This window comes from Saimiri boliviensis, chromosome 20, assembly GCF_048565385.1.
Source record: "Saimiri boliviensis isolate mSaiBol1 chromosome 20, mSaiBol1.pri, whole genome shotgun sequence".
In the NCBI taxonomy this organism is placed as follows: Eukaryota; Metazoa; Chordata; class Mammalia; order Primates; family Cebidae; genus Saimiri; species Saimiri boliviensis.
Window position 1 is genome coordinate 40,747,098 of NC_133468.1, and position 13,650 is coordinate 40,760,747.

At 49.7% G+C, this 13,650-nt stretch overlaps 1 protein-coding gene across 3 annotated transcripts in view; it reads right to left on the minus strand.

Annotated features, from left to right (window-relative positions):
* The window catches only part of TMEM248 (transmembrane protein 248), a 44,332-nt gene extending 30,904 nt beyond the window's left edge, over positions 1 to 13,428 (minus strand). Inside the window, exon 1 of one of the 3 annotated variants that reach the window (XM_074390731.1) lies at positions 13,157 to 13,428. The gene's annotated coding sequence lies outside the window, so the exon portion shown is untranslated. Of the gene's footprint in view, positions 1 to 12,450; positions 12,518 to 13,156 lie in introns of those variants that run through there. The other 2 variants (XM_039460627.2, XM_074390732.1) reach the window with 2 other exon arrangements.
* Between the last annotated feature and the right edge of the window lie 222 nt (positions 13,429 to 13,650).

The window sequence follows — 13,650 nt, forward strand, 5'->3', positions numbered from 1 at the left end:
TCTTACTTATAAGTGAGAGCTAAATAACGGGTATACACAGGTTCGATGGAAATGGTAAACACCAGTGACTCCAAGACGGGGGTGAAGGCTGAAATATCACTCATCAGGTACAATGTTCACTATCTGAGTAATGGGTACACTAGAAGTCCAACCCAACCAATACTCAGTATGTACATGTAACAAACACACATGTGTAACTCCTGAATCGAAAATAGAGTAAAATTTAAAAACAAACCGGGCACAGTAGCTCACGAATGTGGATCACTTGTCAGGAGTTCAAGACCAGCCTGGCCAATATGGTAAAACCCCATCTCTACTAAAAATACAAAAATTAGCCAGGCATGGTGGTGCATGCCTGTAATCCCAGCTACTCGGGAGGCTGAGGCAGTAGAATCAATTGAAGCCAGGAGGCAGAGGTTGCAGTGGGCTGAGACAGCGCCATTGCACTCCGGCCTGGACGACGGTGAGAATCCAATTAAAAAACAAACAAACAAAACCACACACACATACAGAATCAGACAACTTCAGGTTAAGTGCTTGTGTGTGCACACACAGGCACCCACATGGGAAAAATAGCACGCCCTCAAATGTGCACAGTGATGATCTCTAGATCTCTAGCTGGTCGGACTACCAATTTCTGGGTCTTTTTTTTCCGATCATGAATATGTATTTCCGTTCAATTAATTATTATTTTGAGACAGGGTCTTGCTCTGTTGCCCAGGCTGGAGTGCAGTGACGTGACCATAGCTCACTGCAGCCTTGACCTCCCAGGATCAAGTGATCCTCCCACTTCAGCCCACCAAGTAGCTGGGACCACAGGCATAAGTCACCAAACTTGGCTAATTTTTATTTTTTTTAGTAGGGTTGAGGTCTCACTATGCCGCACAGGCTGGGCTCAAACTCCTGGGCTCAAGCAATTCTCCAGCTTCAGCCTCCTAAGGTGCTGGGATTACAGGATCACTGTGCCTAGCACTAATAATTTTCTTTTTTTTTTTTTTGAGATGCAGTTTCACTCTTGTTACCCAGGCTGGAGTGCAATGGCACGATCTCGGCTCACTGCAACCTTCACCGCCTGGGTTCAAGCAATTCTCCTGCCTCAGCCTCCCGAGTAGCTGGGATTACAGGCGCACACCACCATGCCCAGCTAATTTTTGTATTTTTAGTAGAGACGGGGTTTCACTTTGTTGACCAGGATGGTCTCGATCTCTTGACCTCGTGATCCACCTGCCTCGGCTTCCCAAAGTGCTAGGATTACAGGCTTGAGCCACTGCGCCCAGCCAATAATTTTCTTTTTTAAGATAGGGTCTCACTCTGTTGCCCAGGCTGGAGTTCAGTGGCACAATCTCAGCTTACTGCAACCTACACATCCCAGGTTCAAGTGATTCTGCTGCCTAAGTGTTCCGATTAGCTGGGATTACATGTGCACGCCACCACACCTGGCTAATTTTTTGTAATTTTTAGTTGAGGTTGGTTTTGCCATACCAGGCTGGTCTTTAACTCCTGACCTCAAGTCATCCACTCACCTCAGCCTCCCAAAGTGCTGGGATTATGGGCGTGAGGCACCATGCATAGCTCTAGTAATTTTTAACAATAAAACTTACAAACACAAATAATCCTCAATGGATCCTGATGGTCTAGTGGTTAGAATAAAACTTCATGAAATCTTAATTCCATTCATTTTCTTCATTAATCAAGGCAATGAGCAGAAAAAAACAGGAACTTAGGCCAGGCGCGGTGGCTCAAGCCTGTAATCCCAGCACTTTGGGAAGCCGAGGCGGGTGGATCACGAGGTCAAGAGATCGAGACCATCCTGGTCAACATGGTGAAGCCCCGTCTCTAATAAAAATACAAAACATTACCTGGGCATGGTGGCACGTGCCTGTAATCCCAGCTACTCAGGAGGATGAGGCAGGAGAATTGCCTGAACCCAGGAGGCGGAGGTTGCGGTGAGCCGAGATCGTGCCACTGCACTCCAGCCTGGGTAACAAGAGCAAAACTCCGTCTCAAAAAAAAAAAAAAAAAAAAAAAAAACAGGAACTTAAGAGTAACTTCTTAACCTAGAGAAAAAAAAATAGAAAACAGGACTGTCCTCTGATCTATTCTAGAGCTAAGAAAGGTAATCCTTAATTTGCAGGGATCTGTATTAGAGGGCTCTGTGAGAAACCAAAGAGCATAATGAGAAAGAACATTTAGAGGTGGCTTCTCCAGGTAACTGGGCACTGTGTGGTCCTGGGGCAGGCGCTGTTCTCCAGAGAAGCAGGGGCTCCTCCTTTAAGGTAGAGGATGACAGGCCAGTGGATAACACGGGGCGGGGAGTTAGGGGTGGCCATCAGGCAAAAGCGTGCCCAGGATGGGGAGGTATCTGGCAAGGCAGGAAAGAAGAAATTCAAGAAGGAAGAAGTTATCAGCCAGCTTTGCTGAGAGCTGAACAAGTCTTAAGAACAGAGAAGGACAGATCTCTGTTTCCGTCTGTTCTTTAAAAAGTTCTCGGCTGTGCACAGTGGCTCATGACTGTAATCCCAGCACTTTGAAAAGCTGAGGCGGACAGATCACCTCAGGTCAGGAGTTCAAGAGCAGCCTGGCACACGGCGAAACACCATCTCTACTAAAAACAGAAAAATTAGCAAGGTGTGCTGGTACATTCCTGTAATCCCAGCTACTCGGGAGGCTGAGGCAGGAGAATCACTTGAACCTAAGAGGCGGAGGTTGCAGTGAGCCAAGATTTCGCCACTGCACTCCAGCCTGGGCAACAGAGTGAGGCTCTGTCTCAAAAAAAAAAAAAAAAAAAGTTCTGAGGTGTAAGAACAGGGATGGGGAAACTGAGGCAACAAGTAAACATCAGATGGCTCTTTAGGTAAGCAAAAGGCAACACCAAGTTTACCCTAATGATATCTCAAGCAACCCACAGGTTGCAAGAACACAAGTTCCTTAAAGGTAGGTAGGAGAAGGCCGGGCGCGGTGGCTCAAGCCTGTAATCCCAGCACTCTGGGAGGCTGAGGCGGGTCGATCACGAGGTCAAGAGATCGAGACCATCCTTGGTCAACATGGTGAAACCCCGTCTCTACTAAAAATACAAAACATTAGCTGGGCATGGTGGCGTGTGCCTGTAATCCCAGCTACTCAGGAGGCTGAGGGAGGAGAGTTGCCTGAACCCAGGAGGCAGAGGTTGCGGTGAGCCGAGATCGCGCCATTGCACTCCAGCCTGGGTAACAAGAGTGAAACTCCGTCTCAAAAAAAAAAAAAAAAAAAAAAAAGGTAGGTAGGAGAAGGCCGTGTTAGAAACTTTCAAAATACTACTGGTTCAGGTCAAAGGGACAGGGAGGAGGAGAAGATGCTGACTTTTTATTAAATGAGTTAACAAAAACACAGTTAACTGGGTTAGTGCAAAAAGAATCACAGTTTTCGAGCCGGGCGCGGTGGCTCACGCCTGTAATTCCAGCGCTTTGGGAGGCCGAGGCGGGTGGATCACGAGGTCCAGAGATCGAGACCATCCTGGTCAACATGGTGAAACCCCGTCTCTACTAAAAATACAAAAAATTAGCTGGGCATGGTGGTGTGTGCCTGTAATCCCAGCTAGTCAGGAGGCTGAGGCAGGAGAATTGCTTGAACCCAGGAGGCGGAGGTTGCGGTGAGCCGAGATCGCGCCATTGCACTCCAGCCTGGGTAACAAGAGTGAAACTCCGTCTCAAAAAAAAAAAAAGAATCACAGTTTTCACCAATACATAATGGCCACAATTACTTTTGTACCAACCTAATATAAGGGGAGGAAAGGAGACAGTAATGGAGGAAGGCCTTCTGGCCGCACACAGTAAGTCACACCTGTAATCCCAGCACTTTGGGAAGCTGAGGTGGAAGGACTGCCTAAAGCCAGGAGTTCATGACCAGCCTGGCCAACACAACCAGCCCTTGTCTCTACAAAAAATAATTTTTTAATAAATTAGCTAGGCATGGTGGTGCACACCAATGGCCCAGCTACTTGGGAGTCTGAGGTGGGAGGACTGCCTCAGCCCAAGAAGTCAAAGCTACAGAAACTATGATCATGCCACTGCGATCGAGCCTGGCAAGCAACATGGTGAAAGAAAAAACAAGAGTAATTTTGCAACTTGATAATAACATTTCATCAGAAAGGAAGTAAATTACATTCATCATGCCAGACACAGGAAGCCTTTCACAGTTTCTTCCTGTCTCCAAAGTCCACACATGTATGCCACATGGCTACCTGCCTAAGTTTTAAACTAGCTTTATTATAGTTTTAAACTAGATTTACTGTAGTCTTACCTAGAATCTCTGATTTAGAGAGGGATTCTACATTATCAGATAATATTTACTAAATAGTTTCATTATTTTACCTATATTTAAGTGCACAGGTGCACTAAACTACCTGTGAACTCAGATGGTAGTTTAGTAATCACAAAGTTCACTTTGCGTGAAGAACAAAACCATGATTCATCTTTTTTTTTTTTTTTTTAATGAGATGTCTCACACCATCATCCAGGCTGGTATGCAGTGGCTCAATCTCAGCTCACTGCAACCTCTACCTCCTGGATTCAAGTAATTCTTATGCCTCAGCCTCCTGAATACCTGAGACTACAAGTGTCTGCCACCACACCCGGCTAATTTTGGTATTTTTAGTAGAGACAGGGTTTCACCATGTTGGCCAGGCTGGTTTCAAACTCCTGACTTCAAGTGATCTACCTGCCTCGGCCTCCCAAAGTGCTGAGATCCCAGGCATGAGCCACCACACCAGACCCACCACTCATCTTAAATGAGATTTTCTACCTTAGGTTAAATGGGAAGTTTCTGAAAGATGAGGAAGGGAGGATGGGAGAGGCAACCCTTCTCTCTATGCCGACCAAGGGAAATACATCAGACTCGTGCAAAAAAAAAAGACAGAAACTCACCTTCACAAAGCAGAAAGTAGCATTTCTCAAATATCCTGTGATGTCTGAGACCCACAAAGAGCTTTAAGGTTGGGGGTTACAGACCCTTAGCCTAATAAACAAGTCATCAACTCAATCCAGATTATCCGACACATAGAGCTAAAGACACTTGCTGGTATCAAAATAGCCCTGTGCAAGCTCCACCACCCAGCTGCCCCAAGCACTGCACAGAAACCACCTTCCTGCTTCACTGCAAAGGACTGTAGGCAAAATGAACCTGCAGAGAGACAAGTGAGAAGCGAAGACACAGGAGAACTTAAAGGTCTCCAGTAATCTCTGGGATGCTAAATCCAAAGTCTGAACTCCAGTCCTAACTCATGTTGCTGCAGCATCTGACATAGGGAGGGTGGATTCTCTCCCAGCTTCCACTCCTGGTTTTCTTCACATTCATCTGGCCACCTCTTCCCTCTAAGGCTCCTTCAAAAGCTGGTGTTCCCAAGTTGCAGCTAGGGCGTCTGCTCAAGGGGAACACACTCACTCATGCCCATTTTATGTATCTACTCACTTCCAGATCCAAATGTCCATCTACTGGAGCTCTCTCTGTGGATGACCCAAAGACCAACCAGTCCAAAATTTACCCAAGGAATCAAACTGGCTCCTCCCCATAAGGAAACACACAGTCATTACCTACCAATCCCTGCCAGTCATTCTTTTTTTGAGACGGGGTCTGGCTCTGGAGCCCAGGCTGGAATGCAGTGGTATGAACCTGGCAGCCTTCACTTCCCAGGCACAACTGGTTCTCCCACTTCAGCCTTCCAAGTAGGTAGGGCTACAAGCGCATGCCACCATTCCCAGCTAATTTTTGTATTTTTTTGTAGAGATGAGATTTTGCCACATTGCCCAGGCTGGTCTCCAACTCCTGGGCTCAAGCAATTCTCCCACATCAGCCTCCCAAATGCTGGGATTACAGATGGGAGCCACGGCGCCCAGCTCCTGCCAGCCATCCTTGACACCCTCACTCTCCTACAACCAGTTACCAAGTCCTATCGTTACCACATTTTAAGGATCTCTCAAAAGCAGCTCTCACTCCATCCCCACTGACACTACCTTCCTCAGCCAAACTGAATTGTTGTCTGGGCCGGTGCTCACACCTGTAATCCCCGTACTTTTGGAGGCCGAGGCAGGCGGATGACCTGAGGCTAGGAGTTTGAGAGCAGTCTGGATAAAGAAGTAAAACCCCGTCTCTACTAAAAATACAAAAGTTACCTGGGCATGGTGGTGCACGCCTATGATCCCAGCTACTCCGGAGTCTGAGGCAGGAGAACTGTTCGAACCCCGGAGGCAGAGGTGGCAATGAGCAAGACTGCACCACTGCACTCCAGCCTGGGCGAGAGAGCAAGACTCCATCTTAAAAAAAAAAAAAAAAAAAAAAAAAAAAAAAAAGGCTGACGTGTAATCCCAGCACTTTGGGAGGCCAAGGCGGGTGGATCACAAGGTCAAGAGATTGAGACCATCCTGGCCAACATGGTAAAACCCCGTCTCTACTAAAAAATACAAAAATTAGGCCGGGCGCGGTGGCTCAAGCCTGTAATCCCAGCACTTTGGGAGGCCGAGGCGGGTGGATCACGAGGTCGAGAGATCGAGACCATCCTGGTCAACATGGTGAAACCCCGTCTCTACTAAAAGTACAAAAAATTAGCTGGGCATGGTGGCACGTGCCTGTAATCCCAGCTACTCAGGAGGCTGAGGCAGGAGAATTGCCTGAGCCCAGGAGGCGGAGGTTGCGGTGAGCCGAGATCGCGCCATTGCACTCCAGCCTGGGTAACAAGAGTGAAACTCTGTCTCAAAAAAAAAAAAAAAAAAAAAAAATTAGCTGGGCTTGTTGGCACGCACCTGTAGTCCCAGCTACTCAGGAGGCTGAGGCAGGAGACTTGCTTGAACCAGGGGAGGTGGAGATTGCGGTGAGCTGAGATCACGCCACTGCACTCCTGCCTACCCCTGGCGACAGAACAAGCCTCTGCCTCAAAAACAAAAACAAAAAAAAAACAATTGTCTCTTACTTCCTTGATGCTGCTTCTGCACTCCTCCTACCTTGGACGGTGCCTGACACCAGCAAGGTGCTTAACAATAATAATGTCTACCATCACTGCCTATTTTTTGAGAAAGGCACAGATTTAAGAGTCTTGCACCTATTATGTATGATCCTTACAATATCTCTATTTTATAGATGCGGAAATTAAGGCATATAGAAGTCAGCTACCATGCCCATGATCCCAAGGGAAGTGAACCTGGATTCAAATCCAGTTGGCCTCCAGAGCTCATGCATTAACCATTAAGTTCTACTGCAGTCCAACAAAGGGTATAGTTCTGGATAATTGAGTCAATCTGGCAGGGCACAGTGACTTATGCCTGAAATCCCAGCACTTTTAGTAGGAGGCCAAGGCAGGCAAAACACCTGAGGTCGGGAGTTCAAAACCAGCCTGACCAACATGGAGAAACCGCATCTCTACTAAAAATACAAAATTAGCTGGGCATGGTGGCACATGCCCATAATTCCAGCTACTCTAGAGGCTGAGGCAGGAGAATCACTTGAACCTGGGAGGTGGACATTGCGGTGAGCTGAGATCACACCATTGCACTCCAGCCTAGGCAACAAGAGCAGAACTCCATCTCAAAAAATAGTAATAATAAAAATAAAAAGGAAAGAAAACAAGTAAATCCCATCAAATGGGATAAAGGCAGAAAAGCATCCATTTAATTTTGCAATCAAGACATCAATAGTGATGTAAGCAAAACCCCTTTCGCTACGTAAGAGGCAAAAATCAAATGAGAAGGACAAAGGAGAGAGAAGAGAGCATTCTTAAGAGCTACCACTTAGAACATGCCACTCCCAGGCACCGTGCCACGTGCCTCACATAACATCATAGTTTTTAATCCCTGCAATACTGCCAGGTAGATACTACTATTCCCATTTCACAGATGAGAAAATGGAATCGAATGAGGTAAACTAATTTGTACTAGGTCACACTGCAAATTAATGTCAGGAATGGATTCTGACTTAATTCATCTAACCCCAAAAACCATGTCATCAATCACAATGGCAAGGCGGATAAGACGGTTTCAAGTCAAATATCAAACTGGAGGGGAAAAAACCAATCTCACATGCCACAGATATAGAAAACGTAGTCACTGACTTTAACAAAGGCACACTTGGCTGGGCGCGGTGGCTCAAGCCTGTAATCCCAGCACTTTGGGAGGCCGAGGCGGGTGGATCACAAGGTCAAGAGATCGAGACCATCCTGGTCAACATGGTGAAACCCTGTCTCTACTAAAAATACTAAAAATTAGCTGGGCATGGTGGCACGTGCCTGTAATCCCAGCTACTCAGGAGGCTGAGGCAGGAGAATTGCCTGAACCCAGGAGACGGAGGTTGCGGTGAGCCGAGATTGCGCCATTGCACTCCAGCATGGGCAACAAGAGCAAAACTCTGTCTCAAAAAAAAAAAAAAAAAAACAAAGGCACACTTAAGAGACCAACTTTTTTGAAGCTTAAAATCTTTAACTTACTGTCCTTTTTTTTTTTCTTTTGAGATCTAGTTTTAGTTTTTGGAAACTAGAATTACTTTATGATCCAGCAATCCCACTGCTGAATATTTACCCCCAAAAACTGAAATCAGATTGTCAAAGAGAGATCTGTAGTTCACTGCAGCACTATTCACAATACCCAAGTTATGGAATCAAGCTAAGTGTCCATTAACACATGAAGAGATCAACAGAATATGGTAAATATACACAACAGAATACTATTCAGCCCTAAACAAGAAAAATTCTGTCATTGGCAACAACATGGACAGAAGCGATGAATGTTATACTAGAGAAATAAGCCAGGCACAGAAGCACAATGTAGGATTCCACTTACATGTGGAATCCAAAAAACAATGGAACTCTCTGCAGCAGACAGCAGAACCGTGGTTACAGAAGCGGGGAGCAGGGCACAGGGAGACGATGGTCAAAGGGTACAAAGTCTGTTAGACAAAAGGAAAGTATTTTTTCTTTTTTGCATTTTATTGCACAGTGTGGTGAATATAGTTAATACAGTTATTTTTTGGTGGCTCACATCTTTAATCACAGCACTCTGAGAGTTCCGAGACCTGAGGATCACTTGAGCCCAGGAGTTCGAGAGAAGCCTGAGCAACAAAAAAATCAAAATGCCAGGTGTGGTGGTACACACCTGTGGTCCCAGCTACTCAGGAGACTGAGGCAGGAGTTTAACTTGAGCCCAGGAGGTAGAAAGTGTAGTAAGCTGTAATCGCCACTGCACTCCGGCCAGGACAACAGAGCAGGACTCTGCCTTGTAATAATAAATTTTTTTTAATTAAAAAATAAGGCCTGAGGCCGGGCGCGGTGGCTCAAGCCTGTAATCCCAGCACTTTAGGAGGCCGAGGCAGGTGGATCACGAGGTCAAGAGATTGAGACCATCTGGGTCAACATGGTGAAACCCCGTCTCTACTAAAAATACAAAAAATTAGCTGGGCGTGGTGGCACATGCCTGTAATCCCAGCTACTCAGGAGGCTGAGGCAGGAGAATTGCCTGAACCCAGGAGGCGGAGGTTGCGGTGAGCCGAGATCACGCCACTGCACTCCAGCCTGGGTAACTAGAGTGAAACTCCGTCTCAAAAAAAAAAAGAAAAAAAATTAATAATAAGGCCTGGTATGGTGACTCATGCCTATAATCCCAGCACTTTGGGAGGTCAAGGTGGGTGGATCACCTGAGGTCAGGAGTTCAAAACCAGCCTGGCCAAAATGGTGAAACCCCCGTCTCTACTAAAACTTCACATATTAGCTGGGCGTGGTGGTGGGTGCTTGTTATCCCAGCTACTCAAGAGGTTGAGGCAGGAGAAACACTTGAACCTGAGAGGGGAGGCTGCAGTGAATTGAGATTGTGCCACTGTACTACAGCCCAGGTGACAGAGAGGACTCCCATCTCCAAAAAACAATAAATAAAATAAAATAAAGGCTAAAGCTGAGGCCAGTGAGGTCCTCAGATTAGTCATAAAATCTAGAGCAATTACATGCAATCCTTTTTTAATAGCTTCAAAGGTTCTTCAGTACTGGGCAAGGGAAACACACCAGCTCTGTAACATGGACCAGAAGTCATTAAAAGGCCTCTGGAGGGCACTGAAGGGCTTGCCATTTATCCTTTGGCTATAGCCAGAGTTGCAGAGACCAGACTGGAGCTGTGCTCCTGCAAACTAAATACAGGCACTGAAACAACTCGCAGACATCAAATTTAATTTCCTGATTGTCAATACCAGACAGGAATGACAATCAGCATCTTTTTCACGGTCCTTAATAAAGTAAGTTAGGCACTGCTTTTTTTGTTTTGTTTTGTTTTGTTTTGTTTTTTCAAAGATGGGGTTTCACCATGTTAGCCAGGCTGGTCTTGAACTCCCGACCTCAGGTGATCCACCCACCTCGGCCTCGCAAAGTGCTAGGATTACAGGCATGAGCCACCACGAGTTAGGCACTGTTTTATGTCACCAGCTTTCTACAGAACAAGACAAACCCATTAAATGAAAACAATTCTTTAGAAACCAGGCCGGGCGCGGTGGCTCAAGCCCGTAATCCCAGCACTTTGGGAGGCCGAGGCGGGTGGATCACAAGGTCGAGAGATCGAGACCATCCTGGTCAACATGGTGAAACCCCGTCTCTACTAAAAATACAAAAAATCAGCTGGGCATGGTGGCGTGTGCCTGTAATCCCAGCTACTCAGGAGGCTGAGGCAGGAGAATTGCCTGAACCCAGGAGGCAGAGGTTGCGGTGAGCCGAGATCGCGCCATTGCACTCCAGCCTGGGTAACGAGCGAAACTCCGTCTCAAAAAAAAAAAAAAAAAAAAGAAACCAAAGGCTGGGCCTAGTGGCTCACGCCCGTAGTCCCAGCACTGTGGGAAGCAAAGTTGGGTGGATCACTTGATGCCAAGAGTTTGAGACCAGCCTGGCCAACATGGTGAAGCCCTGTCTTCAATAAAAATACAAAAACTACCCAGGCATAATGACCCAGGCACGCACCTTTGTCCCAGCTATTCAGAAGGCTGAGGAATTGCTTGAACCCAGAATGCGGAGGTTGCTGATCGAGCCATTGTACTCGAGCCTGAGCAACAGAGGAAGACTCCATCTCAAAACAAAAACAAAACAAAAATCTACCAGAAGGCAGACTAGATAGCTTATGCTTTTCTTTCAAAGAAAAGCGTTTAACCCTCCCCAGCTGCCTCTGCCGCTATTTCCAGGCACCGATGTGCAGCTACCTCGCCTCGGTGTTTGTCCACCAACTGGCCCTAGTTTTTTCATTTTCCAGCTAATTCTAAGTAGCCCAAATCCTCCCAATCTTTCTAGATCCACCTCAAACGTCATTTCCTTTATGAGTTTCAGGCCGAGTGAAGTGGCTCACACACAAAAAAACCAGCACTTTGGGAGGCCAAGGCGGACTGATCACCTGAATTTGAGACCAGCCTGGCCAACACAGTGAAACCCCACCTCTACCAAAAATAGAAAAAATTAGCCGGGTGTGATGGCGGGTGCCTGTAATCCCGGCTATTGGGGAGGCTGAGGCAGGGTAATTACTTAAACCCGAGATGCAGAGGTTGCAGTGAGCCAAGACTGCGCCACTGCGCTCCGGCTTGGGGGACAGAGCAAGACTCCTCCTTCAAAAAAAAAAAAAAAAGAAAAAAAGAAAAAAATTTTAATAGTAACCATAACAAAATTCCTAACAGCTGGTATACCACTATGGCAATTCCGTCCTGCCACATCTTCCAGCCTATTGCTTCCTCTAAGTATGTTCCTTGCAGGCAGAAACACTATATTTGAACTTGGGCCGGGCACAGTGGTTCATGCCTGTAATCCCAGCACTCTGGGAGGCCAAGATGGATGGATCACCTGAGGTCAGAAGTTTGAGACCTGCCTGGCCAACATGGTGAAACCCCATTTCTACTGAAAACATAAAAATGGGCTGGCCATGGTGGCTCAAGCCTGTAATCCCAGCCACTAGGGGAGCGCTGAGGCAGGAGAATCACTTGAACCCGGGAGGTGGAGGTTGCAGTGAGCAGAGATCCCGCCACTGCATTCCAGCCTGGGAGACAAGAGTGAGGCTCTGCCTCCAAAAAAAAAAAAAAAAAAAAAAAATATATTTGCAATTAGCTCTACAGCTGCAGCTAGAGCCTAAATGGAGTCGGTGGCAGTCAACCAGTGTTGGGTGATTCCAGTCCCCCTTAATGAGGCCACAGGAATCCCCCCAGCATCTTCACCCTTACCCCTAGAGAGTAAACGCACTTGGGGGTCAGCGCAGCCTAAGTGCGCCCTGGGTGCGCAACAGGTCTATTTCCCGTCGGAATTCCGAGATGCAAAGAGGAAGCGGGTGGACACCACGACCGGCCGGGCGCCGACGGAACATCCTTCTACAAATGAGAGACACCTGCTCGCACCCCGAGCCGACGGTGCGAGGGAGACAGACCCGTGACCGCGCCCTGGGCGGCAGCCTCGGAGTCCGTCCTCCCACGGCCTCCCGAGCGGCTCACCTTCCAGGCCGGACACGAGCCGTTCGGGGGAAGCCGCGATCCTCACCAAGCAGCTCGCCGCTCCCCAGCCAGCGGCAGCCGTCGCCTGCCGGCCGGGAACGACGCTCGGACCCCGGACTCCTCCACAAAGGCCCGCTCCCCAGCTGGGCGGCGGGTGTCACTCCCGACGGCGCCCGGCCGGGGGCCCGACACCTCCTCGCGCGCACCCCGCATGTCACCGACAGCGCGCGCACGGCCGCCTCGCGCCGGGTGTGCACCGAGCTCCGCGCGGGGAGCGCCCCGCGCCGTCCCACGCCGCGCAGACGCACGCCGCCCTCCCACCCTCCCGGGACGGGTCCCACCGGCGAACGGAGGACAAACGCGAACGCGCCCCAGAGTCGGAGATGGCAAACCACCAAAACGTTCCGGTGCCAAATCCGACTTATCCGGCCTCGGCTCCGCACGCGGTGAGACCCGCCGTCTCCACGGCCGGCGGCGAGCCCGGGCTCGGGGAACGCGGGCGGGCACGCGCCGGTGTAGACGGACCAGGCCCAGGCCGGCCGATGCTGGGCGACCCCCGCCTGCCGCTGCGGGGGGGGAACTGCACCCCGGAAACGCGGAAAGAAGCCGGCGGAGGGGCCGCTCCCGGCCAGCACGCCCCCCGCTCCCGGCCCCGCGAGCCTCCCGGACCGGCCCGACCCCAGCCCGCCCGCCAGACCCGGCTCACCCCGCCTCGGCGGGCAGCGGCGCGCCCCGGGCCCGGCGGGGCCAGCTGCTCGGCGGACGCCCGCGGACGCGCTGGGCTCACTCCTGGCAGCGCGCAGCGGGCCCGGGGCCGCTCGGCACCATCCTCCCCGCCGCGCCGGGGGCAGCGTCCGGCTCCGCGGGGCCGAAGCAGGCACCAGACGCCGACTGGGCTCCCGCCGCCGCCTCAGCTCTGGCTCCGGCCGCCGCGGTTTCCGGGTGAAAAAAAACACACACACACGCCACCGCCAACGCCGCCGTGACCTCCGACCCCGGGCGTCCGACGGCGGCGCGGCCGGGACAAGCTTCGTCAGGAGCGGGCGGTGGAAACGCGCTTCCGGGCCGGGTGGCGTGCGTGGCGGACGTACGTGGAGTGCGTGTGCGCGTGGCGCGTCCGTGTGGCTCGCAGGCGGTGAGTGTGTGTGCAGCGTGCATGTGCACGGAGCGTGCCCACGTTAGTGCACACTGTGCTGCTGT